Source organism: Lasioglossum baleicum, chromosome 3, assembly GCF_051020765.1.
Source record: "Lasioglossum baleicum chromosome 3, iyLasBale1, whole genome shotgun sequence".
NCBI classification, from domain to species: Eukaryota; Metazoa; Arthropoda; class Insecta; order Hymenoptera; family Halictidae; genus Lasioglossum; species Lasioglossum baleicum.
In genome coordinates, this window is record NC_134931.1 from 13,186,638 (window position 1) to 13,200,287 (window position 13,650).

At 45.3% G+C, this 13,650-nt stretch overlaps 1 protein-coding gene across 1 annotated transcript in view; it reads left to right on the forward strand.

The window, feature by feature from the left end:
* Window positions 1–392: 392 nt before the first annotated feature.
* LOC143221967 (amyloid beta precursor protein binding family B member 1) overlaps window positions 393–13,650 on the forward strand; it is a 266,374-nt gene continuing 253,116 nt past the window's right edge. The window contains exon 1 of the mRNA XM_076447713.1: window positions 393–730. The gene's annotated coding sequence lies outside the window, so the exon portion shown is untranslated. The remainder of the gene's footprint in view (window positions 731–13,650) is intronic.

Below are 13,650 nucleotides of genomic sequence, written 5' to 3' on the forward strand. Positions count from 1 at the left end.
CGAACTGGCGGCAATTCGAAAGTTGGAGCGCAGTTACTTAAACGGGCGTTAAAGACAGTGGTAATTAACGAGCGGTCATTGTCGTGCGAAAGGTGAACGGGTGCGGCGCGGCTGGGTATAGGTTAACGGGTAGAGGTGGTAGTCGAACGGTGGTAGAAAATTTTGGGAGATCGTTTCGATAGTTGTTACGAGGGGAGGAGTGGGTGTGGAGGTTGAGGGGGTTGACGGTAGGGGGGTAATCGTGGAAATTAGCGAACAGCAGGTTGGTCGAAATACCGACGTACCTCGAGAGTCCGTCGGTTGGTGGGAGGATCGTAGGGGGTGGCCAATAGCGTTTGCGCGGGAGAAAGCTACGAAACGCGACGCGCGCGCGCTGGGGACAGATTCGTGGGGGGATCGTAGGAACGCGGTCGCATCGTCGCCTGGCAGCGCCGCGACGCCCTCGAGGCGAACTAGACGTTCCGCTCTGCGCTCGTTACCGAGGCATTTCTGCGTTTCTAACCTTGTCCTGGCGCTGCGTGTCGCTCCCTCCGATATCGCACCGTGTGTTACGTTAGTGTCGCACGTATTCGCACCGTTTCTCCCGGCGCGCGCTCCCGTTCCTCCTCGTTTCTAGTGTCCCGGACACGGTGAACCGTGTTTTCGAACACAGAGGACAGATAGAAGTCAGCTGACACGCGCGGCCGATTCCCTTTGAATCGCCAGCCGAAGAAAACGCTCCCGGAATAGGGTAAGTGCTCACTCTCCTCCGCCTTCTTTTTCTCTCGTTCACGAAAATCCGCTATCAAACGAAACGCAACCGCGTACCGCGGCCGTTTCAAATTGCTCGTCGCGACGCACCGCGTTCCCGGGGCGCTCGAACCTTTCCTTTGAACTGGCTCGCTCTATAGGGCCGCCTAGCGTGACCACTGATAGTTTCGCGCGAAATTTTTAAGGGCAAACAGCCATCTATGTATCCCTCGTTTACACGAGTGCCGATCCAGTTATTCAATTCCCCAACGCCGTGTCCCACGCGCCGCCGACGGAGATATTAATTTCTAATTGCGCGCGAAACACTGTGTGTGTGTGAAACGCGCGACCAGGTTGTCTTCTCGCTCGACTCGCCAGCGGAAAGGTGATACGAGTTTCCTGTCCGGGTCGACATTAACTTGCTTCGGGGTCGGGCACTATTTTTATGGACTGCAAAAATAAAACCTTATTTTCACTTTGATGTTGGAGGGTGGTATCGTCAGACTAATCGTGCGATTTTCTGCGGTCATAAGCAGGTGCTCTGACTGTTCCCCCATTGTTATACCGTCATTGCTGGTCGGTTTGAATATTTTCCGCTCACGGTTTCTGAATATCTTAAATACGAACAAGTCCTGGTTAACAGTTTAGATAACCGTTGACAAAGTCTGAGAAATAGTTTGAATCCGGTTTGAAAATTTTGGACGTCAGCCCGTGCAGTGACACACTTTCCGCCTCACCCTCCGCGGAGGTCAATACCTTAATTTCCGTCCTTGACACGGTTAATTTGGCCCCGATAGTCGATAAGATAAGTCGACTGGTACCGCGAGGACATGCTCGACGCGCGGAACGTCGAAACACGGGTCTCGGCCGAGGAGAGCCTAGAATTTTATATATTTTCGTTGCGGCAGGTCGATACTCGGAAGTGGCTGCAGTTGTTCTCTCGCGAGTAGGGTCGAGTCCTACTCCGAAACGGGGGGGGAAATAAATTGTTGGACGCGTCGATCAGGCCGCGATCGATAGGCAGGAGCGATGTTCGAGGATCGCGGAAGGGGATCCGGATAAAGGTCAGCCAACTCGAGCGTTCGATTTCCTTACCTTCTTTTCCCGTCCGGAAGTTTTTACGCAGTGCAGTACAACTTGGTGAACCCGATCTGCGGCGACTTCTACTGAATGGATCGGCGTGCATCCTCGGATCGATCACCGCTTGTGAATCCTCTATCTCGTTGGGCCACTCGCGTACGCTAAATAAATCGTTTAGAAAATAATCCTAATGACGATCGCGGTGCCGACAAAGGGCTACGGGACGACAAAGGGTGAAGCACCACGGGTTTCACGTCCAAGCTCGGTAGAGACCTCTTTTTTTCTCTTTCTATCTCTCTCTCTTCTCTTCCATTCTCCGTTCTTCTATTCTCTCGAAGCGTCGAACGTATCTCCCGCACAAACCGTCCGAGCCGCCTCTACGTGCATTATCTTTTTGCTTCCTCCCTTCGTTCTCTCCTTCTCCCTTCTCTACGTGTGTTTTTTCTCGTTACCTTCTTTACGCTGTACCACGGGGAGAAAGAGACTGGCCAGGAATGTTTTTTCTTCCCTCGATCTCCCCTTGTTTCTTTCTTCCCTGCTGCCGCGGCTGGCGTTCCACGCTGCCACGCTAGGTCCTGTCTTCTTTCCTCCAGGCTTTTCCTTTGTCTCCCTGGAAACCTTGCGGTAGTTATGCGACGTTCGGCCCAGCCGCTTGGCTGGTAGGGTCGGAAAAAGGGGAAGGGGGTTGACTCGAGGTTGACGGTGGGGGCATTGGGCTCAGGCTTCGGGGTGGAGAGGATACGGTCCTGAACGTGACTTGGATGCAATATTTAAAAGCGGCACAACGTCAATACTCCACTCTCTCTCTCTCTCGCTCTCACTCTTTCACCTTTTGCCCACTGTCTCTCTCCCTCCCTTTCTCTCTCGTTCTCTCTTTTTCCACATCCTCCGCCTCTTTCGCGCTATCGGCCGGTCCTCCGCGACATCCTTCGCGATCCCCGATCGGTTACAGGCCAGGGCGATCTTGAATCGGACGCTCGCTCTGACCTTAACCCAACAGCTCCCCATGTTGGGACGACCTTTCCCTCCGTGACGAAGGGAGCCTAACGTTTCCTGAAATTCGTTACTTTCGTCCCTCCGCGGAAATTTCTCCGTTTAACTTTCGGATCCCGGCCGTTCTACGGAAATCTCATTGACCGGCCCTTTGAGAGGAAATCGAACGGGCCAGGGGCGGAAGAGAGGGGGTTACGGTTACGGTGTTTACGTCACGGAACGGGATATTTTGCGAAGTAAGAAGGTTCGCGACGATTCGTCGCGCGAGCTCGAGATTTTCGATCACCGGGGGCCGTCGAGAGTTATTACCGTCCCGGTTCTCTTTGCTAATATTGCCTCTTCGGAGATACTTTATCAGATGCCGACGAGCCTCGCCAATTTATTCGCGATGTCTTCGTCTGTCTGCGGATTCGTGAAGGTTCGCTCTATTGCCTTCTCTCTCCCTTCCGTGGATACGAAAATGAGAACGGAAGGGGAAACGGAAACGGACGGTGACATAAAGGGCAGAGGAAAATGCAGGAAGTTATGACAATTATGAGGGTGGGGGGAAGAGGGGTAGAACCGTCTAGATGTGCGACGGCTCGTGAAATGAAATCCGGGACGAGGGACGATCATTTATAAGTTCGACAGCCGGAATTCCTCTTTTTCCCTCCCGTTCGCCTTTATTCCTCTTGTTTCCTCTGTCCCGGGGCACGCATCCTCGGTAAATGGACTGCCTATAATCCAATTAAGACGTCGGCCCAGAGAAAATGGAGCGAGCCACGACGTCCCGGCATCGACATTCGATTTTTGGGAATTCTGTTAACAGAACAAGAAATCTTAGGGGGCTGATTCGATTCTATCCACTGTCCGTTTCCTTTTTGCCCTCGGCTCGAGTCACCTTTGTCGTTCGATCACACGTGATCTCACGTTTCACGCCACGCCGCGAGCCGCGCCGCCAAGTCCACGGGGAAATTTTCAAACGGTGTATGCGGGTCACGGAGAAGAAGATCCTCGTGCTGTAGATCTTGGTACCGTGTTCTAATTAAGAGGAAACTATAAAGTTTATCAGCCCCTACTGCGCTGTCTTCTTTGTACTCCGCCGAGTAACTCGGAGATGTCAACCGGGGAAAAAATATTATGCCCCTGTTGAACAAGGCTCTTCATAACTGATGATGGCACCACGGCTCCCGAAGAGTATTTGCGAATTTATTATTCACCGTCAAACGAAGCGATATTGCGTAATTCATGAAAGGTAGTCAATTGCATTTGAAAAAACAAAACCGTTCTCAAGATCTCAGAAAATATAACCTTGAGATGATCTTCACTCACACAGATTTATGTCCCCCTATTTTCTCCGAAAATATTTTTCTACATCTGTGTAAATAATAAAGTTATTCAGAATGGTAGAGTTAAATGAGACAGGGTGTATAGTTCATTCGACCGATATTACCCATTTTAGGAATTCTATAAAAAGTTATAGATCCCAGAAAAAGTTCGTCATTTTGTTTGACCTCCTTTGCCCTGTTTCAGTTAAATTGCTCCTTGCCATTTCATCTGCAATATCTGAAACCGTTCAACCGCATCTCTCATATATTGTTACTTGTTTTATTAAATTGCAGTTCTGCACTCATTTGTGTGCGTTATGTGTTTTTATTCTTTTTCCGCTTCAAAGAAGTGTATAACCTGCGAGAGTAATTTTTTTAGCCTGTAAAAAATACTAAAAAGAATATTGAACATACTGAAGCGTATTTCTATTGCGATCCAATATTAGGAAGATTAAAAGAATATAGGAATGTCATCGCATATAATTTAATTCAATCTATTAAAATAATGTTCCATTGAGTTTCTGTCCCTTAAAATCGATGGAGAAAATGTGTATTTTGCACAGAGTTACACAGAAATTTTTCAGTACAATTACCGATCGGTTTCGATTCGTAGCCGAGTGTTTTTAACTTCTCGAATATCGGAGGACCAATTTCTCGGTGCTGTTTAAGTTCGCCCACCGTAAGAATAGAACTCCTTTGTGCCAAGTTTCTCGTATGCTCTATTGAAAATACGCGACGTTGCGGCAATGTTAATTGGGTTTTCGACACCGTAATTGCTAAAGTTTCTGTCGAGCACGGGTCGCGGGGCCAACCGGCGACGAATCGCGGACAAGCAAAGTTTCATACTAGATTTGCATCGGGGATTTTCTTTCAAGATGTTTATTTGCCGCTCGACGGTCGGGTCTCGTCGCTGTGGAACGAAGTTATCCCGATTCTGTCCCCGACGTCGCTCCTGCACTAACGATAATGAATTGTTTGTTAGCCTCATAAAATCACCACAAAATTAGCTTGGCGCATGACTCATATCGAATGCATTCCATCGGATGCGGATAATGGCGAGTTTTAGGTGTTAATTAGTAAATGCTTTCTCGATATTACATATTCCATTGCCGGGGGTGGAATTCAACCGAACAGTACAAACGATTAAATTGTTCTCGTTTTGATCGATTAAAAGGGCATCGGGAGCCGAGCACAGGAGCCGCCGGTTTTTCATTTGCTGATAGCCAAGTAAGGTTTTAAAGCTGATTATGCAACGCGGGGTTCTGGCACGGTTAAGGGCCCGGAGAGCGGGCTGAATTTATGGTGACCGTTACGAGGCTCAGCTTCTCGGAATTCGTAAAATTTAAGGGCTTGTTTCTTTAGCGAGACGCTGCACGGGGAAGCCGTTCCCCTCGTGGAAAAGGGTTGAAGCAGCAGGTAAAACGGTAACACCCTCTGTTCGACCTTACTTTACACCCTCTTCGGCACGGCTTGGCGTTGTCAGTCATTCTCGAATATCGCTTGATCCGAAATTTAATCCGGGGCTAAGTCTCTTTACATTCGCGGGGGGAACGGCCCGGGATCCCATCCCGAGGCGAAATTGTATTCGGAAAATGTTTCGACCGTTTCCCGGACAATTTGCAAAATGTTTATCCGCCGCGTAAAAGGGATATGTTTACTGCCAAACAAAACGGCCGATAGGAGGGCACCGAACACTGAAGATATACGCTCGCCTATTTCTTCCTTATTCTGACGCGCCTGCCGAATGTGTTTCAGTTCGGTCCCTCCGAGTACATCCGTTTTTTTTTCTACCCGGTTGTACGCCCACGCCCTTGCCCTTGACTCTCTCACCCTTATTCGCCTTCGGATACCACCTTATCCCGAGCTTAATTCGCGAAAGGAACGGTCGATGAAGGGCGTGTCTGGATGCTCGAGAAGATCAGTTAGGAGGGAAGAAGAAGAAGAAGAAGAGAAAGAAATGTTGGTGCTCTTTCTTCCTAATCGAATCCGACCATCTCGTATATTAACACACAAATAATATTTAATGAATCGCGGAGGGGAGTGGGGGGGGGGCGCAGCTGTGTTCGATTCGTTCAATTTTCATAATCCGAACGTTTATCCTTGCTCTGCCTCCTTTGATCGCCACGCTTTCCTCTCTCCTCCGTGTTTTACACCCTGTTACGATTTTCCAATTTGCGCCTGGGCCACGGCTTTGACGAGAACACTCGCGAGAACGTTTTTCAATGGCGCCAGAGGAGAACGTCTCCTTTGGAACGAAATTACCGCGCATTCACCCGTTTACATATTCATGCTGCACTTTCCAGTCTCGTTGTTATACGCTTGTTCGCCCAGGCAAATGCCGCGGTGATGCATATTCGAGCTTATTCGCGAGGCCTTCGCCAAGGACTATCCGTAATCAATATTTGCGTGTGCTGGTCTTTCACGCGTGGCCGCTACGCTAACTGCTATTGACCAGAAACCCGCTCGCCTCCAGCCAGTCGTTTCCTTCGATAACGACCCCATAAGGATTCCGAAAGGGATCCTTCGAACCTATGGGTTTACACTTAATTCTGATACTACGCCGGGCTACTATGGGACAGAGCTCCCGTCCCGTTATAGTAACTGGCCCGTGACGCTCGATTTATGAACTCGCCTGCGCCCCCATCGGATTCAATAACGCGGCGATGATTTACGAAGCCCGATGACGCATGACAACGTCGATCGCGTGCCGGACGGCCGCGATTTAAATATTCACCGGTGCTCGACGATAGGACACGGAAAAATGCGGCGAAAAAAGCTCGTTTTCCGTTTCCGTGGAACCGGACCTGGAAATGAACGCGGACTTGGAAATAAACGTGGCTGGCAAGATTATTGCCGGCCAAGACGACTGGAAAGCGAAATATTTATTTCCACGCGGCTGTAATCGCGTATTGCGCGGTCGGCACTGTGTAATTTAGCCCGCGGATACACCCATGTACGCACATACGTCACAAGAAGAGATTTGCGAGTCTCTCGCACGAGCAAATTGTAGCGAAAAGACTGTTTAAAGTAACGGCGTCGAGCACCGAACCTAGAAGATCCGACCGAGCAATGCAGAAACGTGAAATATCGCAGTCGTTCCGGAAAAATGGGAAGGACGAGGGAAAGAATTAACCCACCGGCTCGCGGTACCGCGGTGACTTGTAATCGTGACGGAATTAATCCGGTGGGTTACGCGGAAGTCGACGAGGCAGGGTTGAAAGGCAAAACGACAACGTTTTGACCGACACTATTTTTCATTGTCTGTAGTATTATCCGGCGGTAATATCCTCTCAGCGCAGTGGTCGGACTCGTTTTAATCAGTTCAAACAATTGTCTTATGTAACATTTGCCACTCGACAAAATATTTCGAACAGGACTTATTTTGTTTTGAGAGAGACATCTTGAGGTAGACACTTGAGAGGGGTAGGCATTGATAGTTCTCCTTTTTTCTGATGCAATAATGTACTTTCATTTAGCTTATAGTGCAGTTAATTTTGTAGCAGATTTGTTAATTTCTCGTATGTAGGATTTTGGAGGTTATTAAAATGATTTAGGGAAATGTAACACGCTGTATTGGCAGCGACATGGAAATTGATATTACCAAGTGCAACATGTCGGAATAATTGTAATCCTATAATCATATTGGATGATCTATGAATTATTAAGTGGAATATGGACAACAATGATCAAACAAATGGAGTAGGGGCAACCTCTATAATCAATCAAGTGGAATAGGGTCATTATGTGATCAAACAAGTAGAATGAGGATATATAGGGTAATATCTGGCAAGTAGAATAAAGATAACCTAGCGTCAGAGAAGTGGAACATATTTGATTTGTGGTCAGACCAGTAGAATGGAGTTGAGAATCGTGTTTCTACTTGCGCACTCAAAGAAAGATCTCAGTTGTCTGATCATAAAACTTTTCTGTATGTCGTCATTATTCTACTAGTCCGAGGACAAGTCGTCCCTATTCCATTCGTTTCATTCTAAGTCACCATTACTCTACCCCCACTCTACTTTTCTACTCTTAGGTTATCTCCATTCTACTTGTCTGACCAGATCGTATCCATTCTACTTGTCCGACCATAGATCATGCAATTCCACTTGTTCGACCATATATCATTTTCATTCCTCTGGTCTGGCTACACGCTGTTCTATTCTACTTATCTCAATTATTATGTTAATGTTTTGGTGGCGTAACTAGAAAGGCGATGAACTTGAATGAAAAATTGCTTCCGAGAAAATCAAATTTAATTTTATTGAAAATGTTAATTAATTTTTCGCGGCGCACAGTTTCGATCAATTTCTACATTAAATAAATATAGCTGAGTGAGGCATGAAACGTTATGATTCGGGTTTGAAACAAATAACGTTTCCGATTCGGATTTGAATCTGTAAAATGCCAGGTGCTATTTTATTGGAGGAAAACAAAGGTGGAGTGTTTCGTCCTAGACCTTTAATTTTATTGTTGGAAAATTTTGTTCACGCTTGAGAGTCTGTATAAGGAAGAGCTGTAAATAGATTTTCCATTCTTCACGTTACATTTCTGTAAAAAAATTCTTGAAATTAAACTTGTTTTTCGTGCTGTAATTTGCTTTGGATTCGACGGGACCTCTCCTCTTTTTTACGCATTCGCAAACGATACTAATCTGTTGCGAGCGTGCTACTCGGATCCTCGACGGAGTCTATCAATCTATCCGGGCCACGTTTCGCCGCGTCTGCGGCGCTTTAGCTCCGCGCGTTTTGTTACAGCGGGCCAAGTAACAGAGGGTGTCTCCCGAGAACTTTCGACCTGGAAATTCAATTTCCATTCGCGAGCTTCGCAGCAATGTCTCGCGACCTTTTTTCCTTCCTTCTCTTCGTCGGCTGTTCGTCTCCTTTTCACGGATCTTATCTCACCCCGGAGACGCGGAATATCCAGACGGACGATTTTTACCTTCTTCCCCCTTGCATGCCAAACGTTGGGGGGACAACGCGAAACGAACAAGAGAAACACACGTATGTATACGGGGGAGGGGTGAAAATGCGCGAGGATGATTACGCGAACGACAAAAGCATTCTACTTTCACGTGTGACATTCTGCGGGCGTCGGCCGCCCCGCGTCGTCTCGAAAATTCCGAAACATTGGCTCGTTCTGGATTTTATTTTACGATTGGTTCCGACGCGATGGTAAAAACGAGATCGGTTTCTGACTGTAAGTTTATGGTCGGGGGTAATACGCGTCGGAGAATAGGAACGTTGCCACCGACAGCCGACAGACGTATAAAATACCCCCGACTGTTGCATTCTGCGTGGGACCAGTAAAAGTTTTAAGGTCAGGAAATGTCTTGTCGTATCGGTACGTGTACCTCTTTAGTGCTTCTTCTATCTCCCGATACCGCTCTTCCTTTGCCTTTAAGAGATCGAAACCTCAAGATTTTCTAGTTTAAAAATAATACGTACGTTCAATGTTCATATCATACATCAACAGCACTTGTCAAGTACATGCATATAGTTGGGAGCAAAACTGATGTGTGAAAACACACACTTTAAATCTGAATACCTTTTTTATGAATGGATGAAAGAATTTCAATTTGTCTGTAAGGTTACAGGAATTAGTTTAGTAAATGACGTCTAAAAAATATGTCGAGAAAATGCGTTTGGTCGGAATAGTGAAAGACAATAGTAAAAATTGATTTTTACAACTTTCTTTGCTGGGCCAATAACGAAAATTTAAAAGATGTGTTTGGTCAACTCGTATAAATTATATACGCTCCGAAAATTTCATTGAAATTAGTTATTTGGTTTACGAGTTATAAACGATCAAAAGTGGTAAAAATTGCAGTTTTTCAAGATTTTTGGCCTTTTTACCACTTTTGATCGTTTATAACTCGTAAACCAATTAACAAATTTCAATGAAATTTTCGGAGCGCGTATATAATTTATACGAGTTGACCAAACAAATTTTTTAAATTTTCTATTTTTCAAATGCATTTTTTCAACATATTTTAACTAACATATTTTTAACTAATTCTTCTAACCTTGCAGAGAAATTGAAGTCGTTTGGTACATTCATAAAAAAGTTATTCTGATTTAAAGTGTGTGTGATCAGTCCTGCTCCTAGCTGTATATGCAAACATATTATTTGAACATCAAACTCGAGGTCTAGCCTGTTTTGGTACATTCTGGTATATTCTGGTTTATTCAAGTATATTCAAGTATATTCTGGTTTTTTCTGGTTTATTCTAGTATATTCTTGTATATTCTTGTATATTTAAGCATATTCTGATATGTTTTGGTATATTCTAGTATATTTTAGTATATTACTCTTACAGTCTCCTGTAAGCTCGCAAAGTTTAAACAAAATCGGAATTTTCAGGTTAACAAAGTTCCTCGTCAGAAAAGACCATTCCCATCGGTTATCCAACAGTACTTCAACTAGCGTGAGCGTATTGAAGGACAGTGCTCGAGAGTCCAGCTTCTAATATCCTCGCTCGACCGGTGTGGAAATGCGGATGGCATCTGGCGATGGCGGTGGGGAAGGAGCGTGCACCTGTTACTCCGTTGAATGCACGGTTTCTCGCATACGTAGACACGCGTATGAATATGCATATCGGGTAACATTGTTCGCGAAACAATTCCCCGTCATTTATTCCGCGACCGATACCCCACCAGCCTTCTATTCCGCGGCCGCGATCCTGTTGAATTTTCATCGTGTCTTAAACGACCTGTACCCGCTAAAAGCTGCGCTCCATAGATTCAACAATTTCGACACCTCCATTCGCCGAGGGGTTCCCATTGTCACGGGGAACCGGCTTATCCGCCTTTCTTCCGACAATATGTATTGGGGTTTGTACCGTCCGCCGCGCCGGTTCAAGGGTGATGCTTAAAGGCTGATGTCCTATCACTATCCTAGTATCTCGGCGAGGCTAACTGGCAGAAGGGGTCGTGGGTCCCGTCCGTGTGCTTCTGACTACGTGTTCCGTCTGTCGCTCGTAGGTGTTGGACCCTGTCGAGCGCGCGTGTGCACACACCGTCTTCGCTAGAGAACCAAGCTACAGAGGGATAACACCACTTTATGTCTCCGGGAGGTCGTAAAGATACCAGGAGACGTGCCTCCTCCGCCTTCTACGTCGTCCCTTTCCTCTCCCGCTCGTCTAGGGCCAGCGTGAAACCCGACGGCTCTCGCACACGAGTTTCGCGAACGGCGAAACCATCGTGCGGAACAGAAAATCAGGCGAAACAAAATTACCTCACGAGCGTGTCTCCCCCCTTCCTCCACCCCACCCACTCCTTCTCGCACGTACGCCGAAGATCGATCGATTCATTTATTAGCCGGTCCCGGGCCAGCTAGTTCGGGGACAGGGTAAATAAGGAGGGTGCTGATAAACTCCGGTCTGTGTGCACGGCGCACAGTGGTCGATTTTTCTGAAAAGTAGGGCAAAAATCAGTGTCATTTGAACATTTCATTCATTCGCGAATTAGAGGATTGAATGCATCCGTTTATCCTCGTAGATAAAGGTGCCATTCTCGTCGAAGGTTAGGGTAAAGTGCCCAAATATGAACCACTTTTGCTGATGTCATTTTTTGATTATTTTACAGTGCTCTTTTTTGACCAAAAAATTACCAGTTGTAGATGCATTTCCTCCCTATAAGATTCGGGGGTCAAGTTTGTTAAAAAATTAATACAGCTTGGAAAAAATATTTTTTTTGTGGTGTGTCATTTGCAGGTTACAGCGGAAGGGGTTCTTAATATGGTATACCTTGAGTCCCTAATATGACACCTAGTGCCATATTCGGCACCCACACCAAGAATGTCAATATATATGTATATAGCTATACCCATATTAGGGAACCCTTGGTAGTGCCATATTGGGAATTCCACGTGGACTGATAATACTAGCTACTGACAAAGATATTTGGGCACTTTACCCTATTAATTATTAGACTGTGGATTTTATGCATCTATAACAAAAATGAGTAGGTGTAATCTAAAACAGCAAAACCATTAAAAGAATTTTAAAGTTCTGTTGTATCATTTTCAACCTATTAAACATGTTAAAAAAGAAAATACTCGAAAATACTACTAGAAAATTTGTATGTTGCATAAAGATCCACAGTCTATTAATTATTAATACCATTACGGGCTATACTACTACAGTATTAACAAGTATGGAACAAGTTACACAATTTTCATTTTCTAAAACAATTTTTTTTTCAACTCTTATGCAGCGTTTTCAGGTGAGCGTCCGCGCCGCGCCAGGTCCAGGGGAGAAACAATTTCCACGGGGCGGCGGTGAATTGAACTTAAAAGTTCGCTACGTTAAGCTGCCGCGATTAATCGGAATTATTTAGGGTAGATGATAATCGCCGCCGTTGAATTCGGTTCTCCGCGGGCACGGAACATTCTATTGCCGGGGTCTTTCTCAATACTGGACGTCGAGCAGCCGCCCGGTCGCGTTTTATCGGCTACGAAATACCGGCAGCCTGTGCATTGTGACTGGTCGAGATTAAAGCCATTGTTTTCGCGCTTGCTCGAGCCGAATGATTCAACCGGCGGCCGGGGGAGACGGGGGGTCGAGAAATAGAAACTCGTTCTCGAAGTAGCTTCTGTTCCGCACCACATACGCCGTCCTGGTTTGTTAATTTCCGGCAATAGAGCCGAGTGTCTTATATCAACCTCCCACTTTTCTTTGTTCGCCGTGATAAGTGGACTGCGGATCTTTATGCGAACAAAAAAAAAACAAACATTTTCCACTCGAATTGCAACAAACTCATGTTCAATTAGTTTTAAACCATACATATAAAAGTATTTTCAAATTCTCCTGATGCTGGCATGTCAAACACGCGGCCCGTCGACAAACAGTCTACGGCCCGACCAAAAACTATTTATAGGTTTTACACTCCAAATTCACCCTTTTGCAAGTCAATCTCACCTTTCTGTAAATCAATTTCACTCTTTTTCAAATCAATTTCACCCTTCTGCAAAGTAATTTTACCCTTTTGCAAATCAAATTGAATTTTTTACAAATTTTTAAGTAAGGTTTCGTAAAAAAATCAGATCAAATGTAAATTAATTGTCGATTTGCAGAAGGGTGAATTTGGAGTGCAAAACCTGCAAAACTAGAATTAATCGAAATGCAGTGTGATTCCGTATTGAAACAAAAATATATGGATGTTGTGATTCCACATTTCTATTTACAATCATTTATCTGTGTCTACCGATTTCCCAATATGTTATGTGCAATTAGGCGTATTTCAGCTATGTTCGGTGGCAGTGGTAGCATATATATGTATCTGCGAACCACTATTTTCAACGTTAAAAAGTAATAAAACTGCGGAAAGGTCAAAATGAACAGACCAGCGTGTACAATCAATTTCAAAAATATAATTACAGTTCAACAAATTCAATCAAATTTTGAAAATTTGATTACTGAAAAACGTTGCCAAGTTTCTTCGAAACAAAAATGAAATAGTTTTATTCAAATAAACTTTAAAAAAAACTTTTGTACGTATGTTGTTTTGTATGTGCAACAGCAATGTTAATAAAAAAATGTGTT